A 17,496-nucleotide genomic window follows, 5' to 3' on the forward strand; every position below is an offset into this window, starting at 1 on the left:
CAGCCCTGCCGAGCACATCAGCTCACTACTACCACCTCTGGTGGTTCTACTTCCAGTCTAATAAAGAACTATCTGTGTTTGTCTCAATACTCCAGCCTAGCCGGTGGTTCCTCTCAGGATCTCCTCTTCGGGGTGCTGTCATCTGCCATTGGCGCAAGGATTCACCATTTCTACTAAGTGTTCATTCCTTACAATAATAGAGCGGTATTATATCATCTACCACACTGTGGGAGCCAACCCACATTAGTTCACTATTCTGCCTACAAAGTATCATCACTGTTACTCCTTCTTCAAGGGAACAGATCCATAACAGATTGCTACTTCAGTACAGAGATTATATTAAGTGCTAACTCCCTAGTGGATCTGTCTCAGATTGCTCAACTCCAAAGCAGAATTATAACAGAGTGCTTACTCTTTCATTCTACAGGAACCAGCGCATACCAGGTTGCCAACTCTGCCCTCCTGGCGGGGTTAGCCATATCAGACTGCCAACTCCTCCCCTCAGAGGAGCTGGTCGATATAGACTGCTAACTCCACCCGCCTGGCAGGTTGAGCCACAACAGTTTGCTAACTCCTCCTCCCGGGGAGCTGGAACTTAATAGATTGCTAACTCCACCCTCCTGGCGGGGTGAGCAATAACAATAATTCTCGATAATAATCATGAAACAGGGTAGCTATCTGTTGTATCGTAGAGACACATTCCCCACTGGTGGTTTTTAAGTGGGTGATATGACTCGTCTTCCGTTCCCCTTTAACGATCTGGGACAGTAGTTTCCCCACTTTGTTTCCATATAGGTATAGACGATGTTTCAGAGAGAATAACGAGGAGGTCGCTCGTTTGTGGAGGAGTTCGTTATGTTCTGTGCGGACCAGGGGATATGTTTTGAGGGCTGTTGAATTATCTGTGAGACCTAAGTCTTTTTTATACCCCTGTAGTTGAGATGTAAGGCATAAAATATCTTTGTCAATTTCCCTTTTACGGCGTATAGAATATCCAATGATATTTCCTCTCAGGACTGCTTTAGCAGTCTCCCAGAACAATATGGGCATGGACTAATGATCAGCATTAAAAGACAAACTCTTTCCATTTAGTAAGCAAAAATTCTTTAAAGTTTTTATCTTGAACTAACCAAGCTGGCATTTTCCAGGTAGCTGGATCTCTATAATTTCCCTTTTTCCCTATCTGGCATAATACTGGACTGTGATCGGAAATCACTAACTGTTCTATGCTTGCAGTACGCAGTTGTGAAAACAGTGAGTCAGAAATAAGTATATAATCCAATCTGGATTTAGCATCTGATGCCCTCGCCATATGGGTAAAGTCTCTAGTATCAGGGTTTAGTATTCTCCATGTATCTAGAAGATGTAAAGAGTCTTGTAGGAAGGGAATTCCCTTGTGTGGGCCTGAAGGCTTGGGGTAGATTTTTAAAGAAGCACGCGCGGGGTACATTTGTGCATGCTACCCGGCGCGCACAAATGTACACCCGATTTTATAACATGCGAGTGCTGCCGCGCGCATGTTATAAAATCCAGGGTCGGCACGCGCAAGGGGGTGCATACTTGTGCACCTTGCACGCACCGAGCCCTAGGGGAGCCCCGATGGCTTTCCCCGTTCTCTCCGAGGCCACTCCAAAATCGGAGTGGCCTCGGAGGGAACTTTCCTTCCGCTCCCCCCCACCTTCCCCTCCCTTCCCCTATCTAACCCACCCCCCAGCCTTACCTAAATCCTCCCCCATCTTTGTTTCAAGAGTTACGCTTCTGGCAGGTGTAACTTGCATGCGCCGGCCAGCTGCCGGCGCGCCATCCCCCGGCACAGCCTCTGTGCCGGAGGTCTCTGTCCCACCCCCGGACCGGCACCATGCCCCCGGCCCTGCCCCCGGCCCTGCCCCCTTCCCGCCCCTTTTTCAAAGCCCCGGGACATACGCGCGTCCCGGGGCTTGCGTGTGCCGCCAAGCTTATGCAAAATAGGCTCGGCCCGCGCAGGAGGGTTTTTAAAGGGTTATGCGCATATATTACATGCTTAACCCTTTGAAAATCTACCCCTTAATGTGAGCACTAGATGCCTTGTCCAATGCATGATCCGCCACACAATTAAAGTCTCCTCCCATCACAATAGGTGCCTGATTTAGGGAGAGTATTTTAGTCACAATACCTGAAAAAAAAAATGGTTATATTGATTGGTGCCATTTACAGATGCCAAGCTGACCATTTGACCAAAGAGCATCCCTGTAATTATAATATATCTCCCCCTGGGTCACCTAAAGTTTGTTGAAGTTGGAAAGAAATAGATTTGTGAATCAAGATGGCCACACCTCTGCTATGGGACGTCCCATGTGCCACATAAATCTGATTGAAACCTCTCTTTTTGAGTTTCAAGTGGGTATTAGCCTTCATGTGAGTTTCCTGGAGAAACACAACAGTTCCTTTAAGTCTATTAATATGCAAAATAATTTTTTCCTGCTTTAACTGGGGTACCCATCCCCGCTACATTCCAGGACAAATATTTTACATTGTCCGTCATTTATACTTTCCCGTGTGGGTAATTGCCCTTGGGATTGGGTTTAGTTTGGGCTGGCGCTCTAAGTTTAATCACAGATCTTGACGCTTACCGCTCCGCAGGCCTTGAGAACATAACTCCCAGTGATAGGGGCTCTCTACCCGCTGCTTTCGCCTATGTGCTATTCCCAACAATCCCTTCCAACAAGTTCTATGCTTACCAAGTCTCCCATACTTAAATCCCTTCATCCCACCCCCTCTCCCCACCTCCCCTCCCCCCTGTAATTCTTCCGGTAGCAAACGAAACCATTCCCTTCCTTAGAGATCACTCATGAATGCGTGGGTGCTCCCCTCCCCCCCCCCCCCCATGTCTGATCATTTCCTAGGGTTGCAACAGGGTGGACTATACATAGTTATTCTTTAGATATTTCACATACCTGGAACAAAGCAATGTAAATCCAATTGTTGCTTCTCTAACACTTGCGTCTGTTAAGTCTTAGCCTATATGACAGGTAATGCTGCCTATCCCAAAACATTTTCCACTTTTGGAGCTGTGAAATTGTGCTCCCTCTCAAAGATATTAACATTCAACAATGCTCAATCGCGGTTTGAGGTCTCTCTTATTCTTGCTAGCCATCTGCCGACTACCAAAGTACTTAGTTCAGGATGCTGCTTCTGAGAAAGTGAGAAGAAATTTTTCTGCCTCCTTGGGCTCTTCAAAAAAAATGGCATCCCGAGTTGGCCCAAATTTTAAGCTTTGCAGGATAATTGAGAGCGAATTTAATCTTACGGTTCACCAAATTCGTGCAGAGCGGCGCAAAGGCCCGTCTTTTCTGCGCCACCTGAGTAGAAAAATCTTGGAATATAAGCAAACGCTTCCCACCATGCAACAGCTCTTTCTTTTTATGGTAGGCCTGGAGCAGCTGCGCTTTTGTGCTAGTTCAGAAATTTGGCAGCTAGTACTACTCAGGGAGATCTCTGTTCTGCCTACCTGGCCGTGCCCTCCTTAGGTTCATCTTCCAGGCACAGTAGTGCTACATTCTAAAGGATGTCTGACCACATTTGCAGCAATTGGAGGAGTCATGGTCCAGACCCAAGCAGCAATAGCAGATGAAGTGCATATCTGAAATGGATATATAATGATTATGGAGATACAGGCCTTGAAGCTGCTGTATGTGGGATTCTCCACACTTTTCTTAATCCTTTTTTTTTTTTTAACTGAAAAGTTCCAGTTAATGGGCTGTCAAGGAAGCAGTAAGAAAACAGAAAAGCAATGAGGCAGCAACAAGGCACAAGGCCAAAAGCTGAAATAATTTGAGAGAGTGGGACACGTATGTGCCATAGCTTGCATTAAAAAAGACTGAGAGGCACTTGAAGCAGTGTTCCCATGCGGGAGCTCCCATGTATGCTCAGTAAGGTTTTTACTGAGCTCTGAGAGCTAGGTCCATGTCAGAATTGTCAGATAACATCACCCATGTGTAATGGCTAATTCATGCATACATGTCGATGGAGAATATCATAGTGCCTCTTTATTGGGCCATGGAGCAATCACACCTTGAGTATTTTGGGAAGTTCTGGTTGCCCACACCCAAAGGAGATATAGCATAGCTAGAAAAGGTACACAGAAGGGTAAAAAAATGAAAAAGGGGATGGAACGGCTTCCTTATGACGAAAGGTTTAAACAGATTTGGGCTTCTCATCTTGAAGAGGGGCTATAACAGAAGTTGACTAAATCATGAGTGGGGTAGAACAAGTAAATATATAACTGTCATTTACCCTATCAATTAGTGCCATGGCATGTCCCTTAGTCCTAGTACTAATGGGTAGCAGATTTAATACAAATTAGAGAAAGTATTTTTTCACTCAACCCACAATCAAGCTGTTGCATTTGTTGACAGAGGGTGAGATCAAGGTGTCTGGCACAGCTGGGTTTAGAGAGAGTTTGGACAAATTCCTTAAGGTAAAAAGCTCCTTAAACAATAATTGGTTAGACAGATTTGGGAACACATTACATATCCCTGGGAGCCTGATCTTTCCTTCAAATTCAAGTAAAAACTGTAGTGAGGAGCTCCTTCTTTAAACAGACTTTTGTAGAAACTTAAACCTTATCTGTGTTTCAGTGATTTCCAAACTGTATTACTGTAATTCTATCTACAATGGACTTCCTTTATCTGAAAGCAATGCAAAATTCAGCAGCATGGGTTTTCATGAGAGCCAAGCCTCAGACTACATTATTCCAGTTTTAAAGTCTCTTCACTGGTTGCTGTCCAGAAGAGAATAAAGTTTAAGATTCTCACACCAATACTTAAGGCCATTGTCACAATCTTTGCTGGGAGGGAAGCTGCCTAGCAGCCAAGATCCTCACTGAGGCACTCTCTCTCCCTGTGCTAGCTAATTCCTTGATGCTTCCGTGATGCAGTAGGGCCAGCTGTATTTAGCCCTTCCTCTCTCATAACTCATTGCTTCTTCATTAAGTAACTTGACTCTTTGTATTGGCCCACCTTGCCTTACCCTCCTTCTGTGTGGCCTTCCTGCCCTTCTGTCTTGCTTGTGGCCTTTCTGGCCTTCTCATCCTGTGCTGTGGCTTTGGGCCTTCTTGTCCTGCTAAGTTTTACATGGGCCTTTGGGCCTTCTGTATTTCCTTGCCCTGTCTGTGGAATTTGTTGCCAGGGGATGTGGTTAGTGCAGTTAGTGTAGCTGGGTTTAAAAAAGGATTGGATAAGTTCTTGGAAGAGAAGTCCATTACCTGCTATTAAGTTGACTTAGAAAATTGCCACTGCTATTACTAGCAACAGTAACATGGGACAGACTTAGTTTTTGGGAACTTGCCATGTTCTTATGGCCTGGATTGGCCACTGTTGGAGACAGGATGCTGGGCTTGATGGACCCTTGGTCTGCTCCAGTATGGCATGTTCTTATGTATTTCCTTGTCTTGTCCATGTCTACTCTCTTGTCTAGTCCTCCCTGTGGCCTCAGTTCCTAGTAGGTATTCTGAGTCTCCCTCTATAGCCCTTGCCTCCTGTTGCAGCCGTGTCTTCAGGCCAGGCCTTAGCTCCTGTTCCAGACCTATCTCTAACCCCTGCCTGCTTCCATCTCCTGTCTGCCTTCAATGCCATCCTGTGCCTCCAGTTCCAGTCCCTGCTTCTAGTTTCAGCTTGTCTCTGGTTCCTATCTCATTGCCGCTACCGGCCTTAACTCCTGTGCTTGCTCTATTTTGAGACCCAGCTTGTCTCCAGTTACAGCCTAAATCCTGCTGGCCAACAGCATCCAAGGGCTCAACCTTTGGGGGAGGTGGCTGGTTGGGTGGAAAATTCTGTCCAGCCATGCCCTAGAATCTGGCCCTACTTCTGCAGAGGAAATTCCTGTCCAGCTGGTTCCCCACTCTTGACAGCCATGAGCAGTGATACACCAGCTACTATAGGTCATCTTAAGAATCTGCAGATCAACTAGGGCTTTGAGATCTGCTAATTGCAATGACCTGGACATGCCCTCCTACCATATAACTCAGCTCACTGAATCACTTGCAAGGACTTTTGCAGTGGCTGGACCACTATTATGGAATTTCCCATCCAGACAAGTTCTTGACTGAACCTTGTTTGGCCGCATTTGACACTGTGAACCATGAGTGTCTCATTGATAGATTAACGGAGATCAGCATCAAAAACACTGCCCTAAAATGGTTCAAATCCTTCCTCCAGAACAGATATTACAGAGTCAAGATCAACAGCAAAGAGTCTCCTCCATTCATTTCCACCCTAGGAGTCCCTCAAGGTTCTTCATTATCCCCAACTTTATTTAACATCTACCTACTCCCACTTTGTCAACTCCTTTCCGAGCTCAAGCTAACCCATTACTTATATGCAGATGACGTCCAAATCCTTATACCGATTACAGACTCACTGCACAAAACCATACTCCTTTGGAATTCCTGCCTTCTCTCCATCAATAACCTCCTGTCAAATCTCAACTTGTTACTCAACACCAAGACAGAGTACCTCCTGATTACACAGGATGGCAACCTTCCGCTAAACAACTCACTCCCTACTGCTCCAACCTTCTCCCCCCGAGTCAGAAACCTTGGGGTAGTCATGGATAATCAACTGAGCTTTACAGATTTCATCAATAACACGGTAAAAGAGTGCTACTATAAACTCCAAGTTTTAAAAAGGCTAAGACCCCTCCTCCATTTCTATGATTTCAGGTCAGTTTTACAATCAATCATTTTCTCAAAAATCGATTATTGTAATTCTCTGCTACACGGCCTCCCAGACAACTCCCTAAAACCTCTCCAGTTGTTACAAAACACAACAGCAAGGATCCTTACAAAATCCAACAAAAGGGACCATATAACACCAATACTAAAGAATCTCCACTGGCTCCCAGTCAAATTTAGAATCCGCTACAAACTTCTATCTATCATCCACAAAGCCATTCACAACATCACTTCGTTGGACCTCAGGATCCCGCTACAACTTCACACCTCCTCCCGTCCACTGAGACTAGCACAGAGAGGCACTCTACAGGCACCATCTATCAATACGTCAGTAAGAAAAAGAGCTCTTTCCACCACTGGCCCCAAACAGTGGAATTCGCTCCCACCTGACCTTAGGCTGGAACATTGTCCAATCACGTTCAAGAAAAGACTCAAGACTTTGCTCTTCTCCCAAGCTTTTCCATAACAACACGTCCCCTCCACAGCTCCACGGTCTGTCCCCACCTAGGGCCTTCCGCTTAGTTTCCATCTCGTGTTTTTAATAAAGCTTTAGTAACACTTTTCCCTCTACCCTCATTTAGTCAACCGTCCCTCTCCTGTCAGCTTGAAACCCCTCAAGCCCGCCTCCTACTTTTCTTTACACTCTGTTTCTTCCAAGTTAAGTTTATCCAAGTTGTTTCGCCACCCTGTTCGATGTAAGACAATTCTTTGTCATTGTTTGCTTGCTTGTTGGAATGTAAACCGAAGTGATAAGTAACTATGTTACCTGAACCTCAGTATATAAAAGCTATATATATATATATATATATATATATATATATATATATATAAATAAATAAATAGTTTTAAAAGTGGCTAAAAACAGTTTTGTTCAAGGAAGCACTTGGGCTACCTTAACTAACAGCTGAATTTACTAGTTAACTTTGATACTGGCAGGCACACTTTATAATAGGCACTGATTTATAATACACATGGAAAATATAATTGCTTGTTGCAAGAGACAGAATGACATTACAAAGATCCATTATTGAGTGCTTCTGTGGCCTGCAGATTGTGCTGTAAACTACTTGAACTGTCTGTCTAGTCCTGCCAGCTCTGAGTGCCTGGCTTCCTCCTGGCAGCAGTGGCAGAGTCACAAGTGGGCCTGAATGAGCAGTGGTCCACCCAACCAGAAGAGGCCTGTTGGAACAATGCCTCGTGGGATCCCATCCCCACGACAGCGAAGAGGAAGGAGACTGAGAAGACTAAAGGTCATCCTGGGATCCCATTTCCACGATGGCAAAGACGAGGGGCCTCAGAAGAAGAAAGGCCATCGCAGGATTCCATCCCGGCGGCGGCAGAAGTAGGACTTTGACTGTGCCTAATGATAAAGGCCCTGTATGTGTGAGAACGGGAGCTTGAATGTGTGCATGTGAGAACGGGAGCGAGAGAGAGAGTGTGTGTGAGTGTGTAAGGGAGCTTGAATGTGTGTTTTGTGGGTGAGAATGGGAGCCTGGGGGGGGGGGGGGGGCGGGGGAAGAGAGTGTTTGTGTGTGTGCAGAGAATGTAAGCTTGTGGGGGAAGGAGGACAGCATATGAGAGTGAGAGATTTTGTGTGTGTGTGAGGGAGGAAGGGAAGAAGACAGTAGGAGAAGAAAGACACTGAAAAGGAATTAGGAAATGAACGATAAGGGAAAAATGGGAAAGAGACCAGGACCAACTGATTAGAAAAATACAAAGATCAGACAACAAAGGTAAAAAAAAATAATAATAACATGGGACACAACACCTGCGCTCGTTTGCTGTCCCGTTTGACCCTCCCAATCAACACACAACACCTGAGTGGCTTTAAATTGGCCGCAGTTCATTTACAAACATAACCCGAGCCCGTACAAACAAACTGTCTCCCCACTTCCCCCTTTTCCTTCCCACCCCAGTTCTCCACCACCATAGAACCCCAATGGTGGAAAGGCCCCTCCGCCACCTGCCAGCGAGAGCGGGCTCCATTATGAACCTTTCGCCCAAGGTTCAAGTCATCCAGCGTAGCAGCCCCCCCTTGGCTACGCAGGGCACCCCCCTCTCCCTTCCCCCAACTCCCCCTTTAAACAGGTAACACAAACTGGGCTCGGGTTTACCGCCTCCACTGCGACATTACATAGTGTCTGAACCTAACAATCGAATCGAATACAGGGAGGGAGGGCGGGCGGGACAACAACAACAACGCTCGTGCTCCTACCCTGCTCAGCTCGCTCTCGAACTGCTGCCTGAATTTTCCTATGTCATTGCTTTTCACCAATCCCTACACTCCCATTTGAATGTATCTAATATCTCTGCCTCCTGAACCGCCCTTCACCCTAACTCCTCCCCCTCGTTTTCCTGCACTTTCTTGCCTGCTTCCCTATCCCTTCCCCCAACCTATCCGCTCCTGCCTCACTCATACGGTTGCCCCCACATTATTGTCGCGGCTCGGTATCCCCTCGCCACTTGACTTTAACATGGGATGCAACACCTGCGCTCGTTTGCTGTCCCGTCTGAGCCCCCCCCCAATCAACACACAACACCTGAGTGGCTTTAAATTGGCCGCAGTTTATTTACAAACATAACCCGAGCCCGTACAAACATAAACTGTCCCCCCACTTCCCCCTTTTCCTTCCGCCATCTCACCCCACCCCAGTTCTTCACCACCATAGAACCCCAATGGTGGAGAGGCCCCTCCCCCCGTTTTCCATGCCTGCTCTGCCACCTGCCAGCGAGAGCGGGCTCCACTATGAGCCTTTCGCCCAAGGTTCAAGTCATCCAGCGTAGCAGCCCCCCCTTGGCTACGCATGGCACCCCCCTCTCCCTTCCTCCAACTCCCCCTTTAAACAGGTAACACAAACTGGGCTCAGGTTTACCACCACAAATGAACGACTTATGGACAGTTCGTTCCCCCCAAATTGCGGCTACTACCACTTTCTAATTTCTTTCTCCAACCTTTCTTGTAGCTCATTATTAAACAAGTCCATGCCGATCTCCGACAAATGTATCCCGTCCCCACTGAAATGTCCTGCCTTGCACTCCCATGACCATCTGTGTCTGATCTAAAAACCCCTTCCCACCCCATCCACTTGCCCATTTGGCGGTTCAATTTCTTAACCACTGTGTTCCATATTACTTCGTCCTTATTTTTTAAGCGGACAATTATGTTCGACCATCCTATGCGCATGTGCGGCCATCTACTCATGAACTGGGCTAGATCCTTTTAGTACAAGTTAGCAGAGATCGGCATGTCTTGACACTTATATCATTACCCCCTAAGTGAATTACTAAGATATTCAGCGTCCCCCATAACTTGATTCGGTTCCTCACGAAAGACCGCAGTTCGTCCCACTGCATGCCTCTCTTGCTGAACCAGGCCAGCTTCCACCCGAAACGTTCAAGTTCCAGACTTTCTCAAGGCATGCCGCTGAGCTCTGTGGATGAAGGAATGGCCCACAATCCAGGAACATCCCGTCCCATGCCTCCTCCCCATGCTTTCTGTAAGAAAAAAAATCTTATTAAACACTGCCGATCCCTCCCCTTTACCAAATCCCTTCCCATGTTCTTATGCTCTACCTCTATTCTGCGCCCTTCCTAATGTACCCCTTATAAGCGTCCAAACTCCATCTTCCCAACCGCTTGATCCCTTCGGCCGACACTCCTGCTTCCACCACTGAAGTCGCCGCTCCAATCTGAAATGAGTGGGAACTATATAACCCCGGCTCTCTACCCTCTTCTCGCACTACACAATGCAAAACCTGTGAGAATTGGTATGAGGTCAACCCCGATCCATCCTTGTGTATTAGGAAAGGCCCTTGCCCCTCCGGCCTATGTCTGATGTAATTCCAGGCGGTCTGGACCGGGAAAACCACTTCATCCAAAACGGGCAATAACTGTATGTGTTTTCCCCTACACGCCTGGTCCGTTTTTAACCTGGGCAGGAATAATATAACTTCTCTTGCTTGAATACTCAGCTCTTCGCCCCCAACCCGTGGGTCTGTGTACCCTTCTTGGATTTTGCAATCATCTCCCCAATACACAGTGCCCCAAAAAATGCCCACGAGAATGCTACCTGAAATAAAGCAACTTCAAAATTGGACCAACAAACTTTCGGTAAACTAGAAGAAAATTTCACCAAGTCATGATATCTTATCGGCAACTGCTTATCGCTGATGTCACCTAAGCCTCTTTTCCATCCAAGCAACACTTTCTTGACCCTAAAACTGCGCACCTGTCTTTTGCCTTCTGCCAGTTTCTGAAAGAAGTTAAAGCCTGCCATGTAGGCATTCACCGATCCCACTGTATACCCATCTCTTTTTGCTTGCAACACAAATCTGAATAACATGTCCTCTGGCACTGGCATGCCCCGCCACCCCATCCGTCGTAAGTACCCCGTAACTAACTGATTTCCTTTCACGTAAGCTGCCCATGTGTTGAGCGCTACTGAACTCTGGATTAGAGCTCATTCCTCTTTGTCCATGCTCTTCGACCTGGTCGCCGCTCCCGACAAGTGCCATGCCTCAACCCGTCCTTTCATGAAAGGGAAATGTGAACACAGCCTGCTTACTTGCATGCCACTGTCTCTAATCTCTATTCCTGTCCCCTCCGTCCTATTTTTTTTTGTTCCCCTTCGTTCTCCCCCTCTGCTGCTTTAGTTAACGCCTGTGAACATTTCGCGCTGGGATGGGCGCCATTACATGTCGCTCACGCATGTCAGAATTTACAATCAGGAAACAGACACATGGCTCGGTTGTACCTCCAGTTTATGTCCTTACTACCTCCTAATGACCTATCCTCTCATAAGGCTGCTGCAGTCCCTCCCCCTTTGTCCCCCCATGCGTTCGTTCCTCCTCCTACCCCCCTGCTAAGGCTCCTGATCTCGCTCCTCCGGTGGCTCTCCCCTGTGAGGCCCCTTTGTTCGTCATCTGAGTAAGCCATAGGTTGATATCCTACACCCCCCAACTCATGAACCTATTGCCTGCCATTTTCTCCAGGAACTTCTCATCATAGTTGAGCCATGCCCAACCTTCATAATCCTTGTAAGCCCCCAGTATGCTGTCATAATATGATAGCAACGCACCATGCAATTCTGGCTGGTAGTGCCCTACCACGCTAGCTAATCTTAAGAAACCTCTCATCCAGTTAAGTATATTCTTGGCTATGCTGTTCCCGAGCTCACTTTCCTGGGCTCGTTTACTACTCTTCTTCTTGCACCTTTTGTTCCCCCATCTCCCTGCGAGTAATAGGAAAATGTTGACATATCTACACTTCCTGATCTTCCTACGCAAATGGCTGGGTACACCTTCCCATAATTCTGTTAACGAAGCTAGCGCGGTGTGCCCCATATCCTGCTGCAGCCCTAGGTTGCTCCTCCTCATGACCTTCCTTTCCACACTCGAATCCGAGGTGGACTCCATGGAGGAACTGCTACTGGTGGTGTCGCTAGATGAGGATTCCCTGCGACACTTTCCTTTCTTCTGGCTCGCCTTGTCTACCTGCCCGTCCCCTACTTTACCTGCTGCCTGTCTGTACATCCTGTCGCCTGAGACTTCTCCCAGCAATCCAGGAGTCCCTTCCTCTCGTTGACTCTCGCCGCACTGCATGGTTTGGTCCTGCTGCCCTCTCGCTCCGGTCTCCCCAGCCGCCCCCTGTTGACTCGTTTCTTCACCACCTGTCAAGACAAAAACCCTGGCCACAGCATCTGGATACTCTGACTCAGGCTCGTTCCCTGCACTATATCTTGTCCCGGCCCATGGGCTCTTTCCCACAGTTCTACCTTCTCCCGCCATGAAGCTCTGATACACAGGTACCCCGCTGTACCCAGCTTGCCCCAGGACTCTGCCCCCAAGCTCTACCCTGATCCCCCCCCTCTGTAATCTGAGCCCCTCCCCCCCCCCCCCCCCACATGATGCACGTGATACCCCTCATCCCCTGCCACCTGGTCCCCTACAACCCCCATACTCCCCACATCCCTTGCCCAGTCCACTCCATATTCACCGCCCGAAAACTGGGGTCTACTTGCCACGTGCTCTTCCCCGCTTCTGCTGGGCCTATGCGCTCCTGCTACCGACCTACTCCTTCCTTTTCTCTCTCCTGGGTGCACCGGGCTTGCGGCTCGTCTGGTAAGCCTCCCTGCTGGGCCCTCTGCGCCCGACCCCTCTCCTGCCAGCGTGCTACATGCGGCGCTGGAATTCCTCCCCCCTTAGCGCCGCCATTGTGTGTCTCCTGGGCACTGCAGCTCCCTGCTTGCCTATTCGCTCCATGTCTGGCTGGGGGCCGCACCCAATCGCGGCCGGGCACCTGGGGTCACCTCCGTGTCTCATTGCCGTACCAGGGACTCTATGTCCGATCCGGATGCCAGGATAGATATCACCTCACCGCCCTCTTGCTCTCGTGGTGATATCACCTGTCTTGGGTTCCCTGGCTCGCTCGCTTCCGCTTCTGGGCCGCTCTTGTCCGAGCTATGATCTCTACGTGGCCCTGCATCGATCGCCTCTCCCCACTCAATGCTGTCCGGCTCCGGCACCACAGCTGCGGTCGGCTCGCCCTCCTGCTCACATCTGCTGTGCGTCTTCGCCAGCATTTTGCCGGTTCCCTTCCTGCCTCTCTCCTCATTCTTATCTCCGTAGGCCGCACAACAACGCTCGTGCTCCTACCCTGCTCAGCTCGCTCTCGAACTGCTGCCTGAATTTTCCTATGTCATTGCTTTTCACCAATCCCTACACTCCCATTTGAATGTATCTAATATCTCTGCCTCCTGAACCGCCCTTCACCCTAACTCCTCCCCCTCGTTTTCCCGTACTTTCTTGCCTGCTTCCCTATCCCTTCCCCCCAACCTATTTGCTCCTGCCTCACTCACGCGGTTGCCCCCACGTTATTGTCGCAGCTCGGTATCCCCCTCGCCACTTGACTTTAATTTTGAGATTATAGCAATCTGAATATGCCATCTTTGGGAATGTGCATTTCTTATATTTAGTTCTTTCTTCAGTATTCCACTGTTCAGGATCTAGTTTCTCAGGCTATTTTGTTTTGATCTGCTTCTTTCTGTTTCTAATTTGTAATCTCTTATTTCTATATTATATGTTTTGCCTACGTGTGTGTGTGTGACTGAAGTGTAGTATTTCAGTTTGCATGTAGTTTCTCTGGAGTAGTCCAGCTTGTTCTGTTATTCCAGTAGGTGATGTATTAATGTTAAGGTCTGGTGTAGTATTTGCATTGCTGCTTTTTCATAAGGTTGCTGTTATTCGAGACCTGAGCATCAGTGACTGTAAGTGTGCAAGGTTCTAGATGTCTCTTTCTTTGCAGGAGTTTGTGTACTTCACAAAATAGCAGTGGAGGGATATTTTTTGCTGAGGTGACACCAAAATCTGAATTTTTTTTTTCATGATAGTTGTAACACCAGGACAGGTGCCATGCACCTATCCTGGTGTTTAATGATATTTTATTGTAGTTATGATGATTTCTGGCTTTCTGCAAAGAGGATTCATGAAAGAATACATTATTTTTTTTATTTATTATATGATTGACTGGATATGATTGTTTTCTTTGCATTTTACATGATACACTTGTGCATTAATAAACTGCAATAAATAAAAAATAAATAAATTAATTTATTTATTTTTTGTTTTTTTATACCGATCTTCCTACATTAGATGCAAATCAAACCGGTTTACATAGAACAAAAAGAAACTTGCCTGATGGCATTACATGAAACAATGAACATTTATGCAACTTTAAGTAACATAGTCAAAGAGAAGAAAAACCAAGTATACAATTTGAATTACATAGTAATCACAGTAAATAAGAATTGGGTAACATAGTAATGAAGGTCATAAGTAATAAAATCTAACAAATGAATAAACAGACAATTTGTTGTCTTGTACTAAGCTTAGTTAGGGAGAAGGAAAGAAGATAAGTAGAAACAGGAGTGGAGAATAGCTGAAGAACCAATAAAAAGGAAAGAAATAAAATAAAAATAAAATAAAATAAAATAAAATAAATAAATAAATAAAAATAAAAATTAATGCAGATTAATAAGGAATTTTTAATGCTTGAAATAATTAAGGTAAAATGTTTTTAAAGTTTCATGCATGATGCATAATAGCTGTTGCAAACTACAGAGAAAGCCATTGTAGGGTGCAATATATGGCATTATTTATCAATAAGAATACAAGTAGTAGGTCTCAGACCTGCATTCCTACAGCCCACCAATGTTAACCTTGGGCCCACCCAAAAAATAAATTCTGGCTATGCCACTGCCTGGCAGCCATCTTGTTTCCTGTATAGACTCGTTATTATACTGAAGTAGTCTAAGCAGTCAATTGCCAGGGATTCGTCCTACTTTCCCATCCTCATACTCTGGCTCCACTCCGCTATACAGTAGACTTCATTATCTTCAGCTTCCACATTCAGTGCTCCTGTTTATTCTCCTTCCTGGGTTCCTGGATTTCTGAATCATTCTTCTTTATTTCCCTGTTTCAGGCCTCTTGCCCCCCTGTCTATGTTGGGGGACTTTCCCCGGTTTTCATGCCTTGCCAGCCATCAGCACTGGAAAGCTCAACTCTAAGGGAAGGTGAATGGCCTAGGCCAGGGGTCGGGAACCCATGGCTCGCGAGCCAGATATGGCTCTTTTGAGGGCTGCATCTGGCTCGCAGACAAGTGTCCCCACACTTTCCCGCTGACCCAGCTGCTCCCCGGTCCTCCTCCGCCCGGGCTTAAAATGCTGTCAGCCCGGGCGGAACGCGGCAGGACAGCTGGAGTCAGTGGCACCGGCGTGCTCTCTTCTTCCCGCCCCCCCCCCCCCCCGCGGCCCGGAAGAGGAAGTGGAGAGTATCGGGTGCCTGCGCGGCAAGCAGAGGCCACGCTAGTGTGCTCGGCATCGGCCCGAAGAAAAGAAGACTGCAGCGCGGCTCGGAGGAAAATGAAGAGGTTCAGCCGCGGCCATGGGACTCCGCCTCCGCGAGGGCTGAAGATGAAGGAGGTTAGCGTTGGGAGGAGGCTGCTGCTGCCGCGAGTTCCCGGGGTGGGGGAGAGAGTGAATGAGCGAGCAAACACAGCTCGCTCATTCACTCTCTCTCCCCCCCACCCCGGGAACTCGCGGCAGCAGCAGCCTCCTCCCAACGCTAACCTCCTTCATCTTCAGCCCTCGCGGAGGCGGAGTCCCATGGCCGCGGCTGAACCTCTTCATTTTCCTCCGAGCCGCGCTGCAGTCTTCTTTTCTTCGGGCCGATGCCGAGCACACTAGCGTGGCCTCTGCTTGCCGCGCAGGCACCCGATACTCTCCACTTCCTCTTCCGGGCCGCAGGGGGGGGGGGCTGTGTGTGTGTGTGTGTGAGAGATTGCATGTATGTGAATGATTGAGAGCCTGTATGTAAGTTTACCATTGGGAACCTGTATGTGTAAGTTTGTGATTGAAAACCTGTTTGTGTGAAAGAGTATGTGTGTATGATTGAGATCCTTTGTGTGTGAGAGAAATCATGTGTATGTATGATTAAGAGCCTGTGTGTATAAGTAAGAGAGATCATGTGTGTCTGTGTGTGATTGAGAGCTGGTTTAGGTGATGGAGCATGTGAGTATGTGATTGAGAGCCTGTGTGTAAATGAGAGAGAGACCATGTGTGTCTGTGTGTGATTGAGAGCTGGTTTAGGTGAGGGAGCATGTGAGTATGTGATTGAGAGCCTGTGTGTAAATGAGAGAAAGAGAGGACATGTTTGTAAGCATGTGAATGAGAGTCTGTGTGTGAGAGAAAAAGACAGCATGTATTTATGTGATTGAAAGCCTGTGTGTGTGTAAGCATGAAAAGATAGACAGCATGTGTGTAAATGTGTAATCAAGAGCCTATATAAGTGAGAGAGAAAAAACATGTGTATATGTGAGTACTGAGAGCATGTGTGTATAGGTGTGTCATTGAGAGCCAGTGTGAGAGAGAGCGCTGGTATGTGACAGAGAGGAGAAAGTTCCAAGCAAACCACCCCACCTCCTGCTAATTCAGAACAATCTCAGGACACCTGGATATCAAACGTTCCCAGGTATGCAGAGCAAAAAAATTTTTGTATCCTTATTATTTTTCATTACTGGGTCTTTGTGTCTGCTATTTTGAAATATTTTGTTGGTATCTGGAAATGTTTTATATGAGTTTTTAATTATTGGATATTCCACTCATCAGCTGTTTTGAAATATGTTCTTTTTGTTAGTACAGTTTTACTGCAGATTTTATATTTCTTGATTTGTTTTATAAGGATGGGTGATGTTTCTTTTTTCCTTTGTTACACTGCATACAGAGACTCTGGCTTGTTGCAGTTTCCAATTCAGTTTTTTCTGCATGCTTCTTGTTATGCATTTTGGTCTCTTTATTCTATGTTAGGTGAGGGACAGCATGTGATTCAGGTGAGGTTTTCTGCTGGCGTGTAGTTTCTGTGTAGGACTCTATAGCAGCCTGACTTGGTCCGTTTTCCTAATAGGAGATGTATTGGTGTCTTAAGGCCTGGTGTAATATTTTCAGAGACTTATTGTACTTTAAAAGTGTGATCTTACATAAAATGCACACATTTACTTGTATTTAGTTTTAAACATATTGTATGGCTCTCATGGAATTACATTTTAAAATATGTGGCGTTTATGGCTCTCTCAGCCAAAAAGGTTCCTGACCCCTGGCCTAGGCAGAAGTCTATCTACCTTCAATGGCATGCATTCCTGGGATTAGATCACTCATTTCTGGGGCAAACCACCCTCACAGACAGAGCATGAGTTTTATGCAGGTCTTATATGTTTTTTAAGTTGCTCTAAAGGAA

This window comes from Rhinatrema bivittatum, chromosome 1 (assembly GCF_901001135.1).
Source record: "Rhinatrema bivittatum chromosome 1, aRhiBiv1.1, whole genome shotgun sequence".
In the NCBI taxonomy this organism is placed as follows: Eukaryota; Metazoa; Chordata; class Amphibia; order Gymnophiona; family Rhinatrematidae; genus Rhinatrema; species Rhinatrema bivittatum.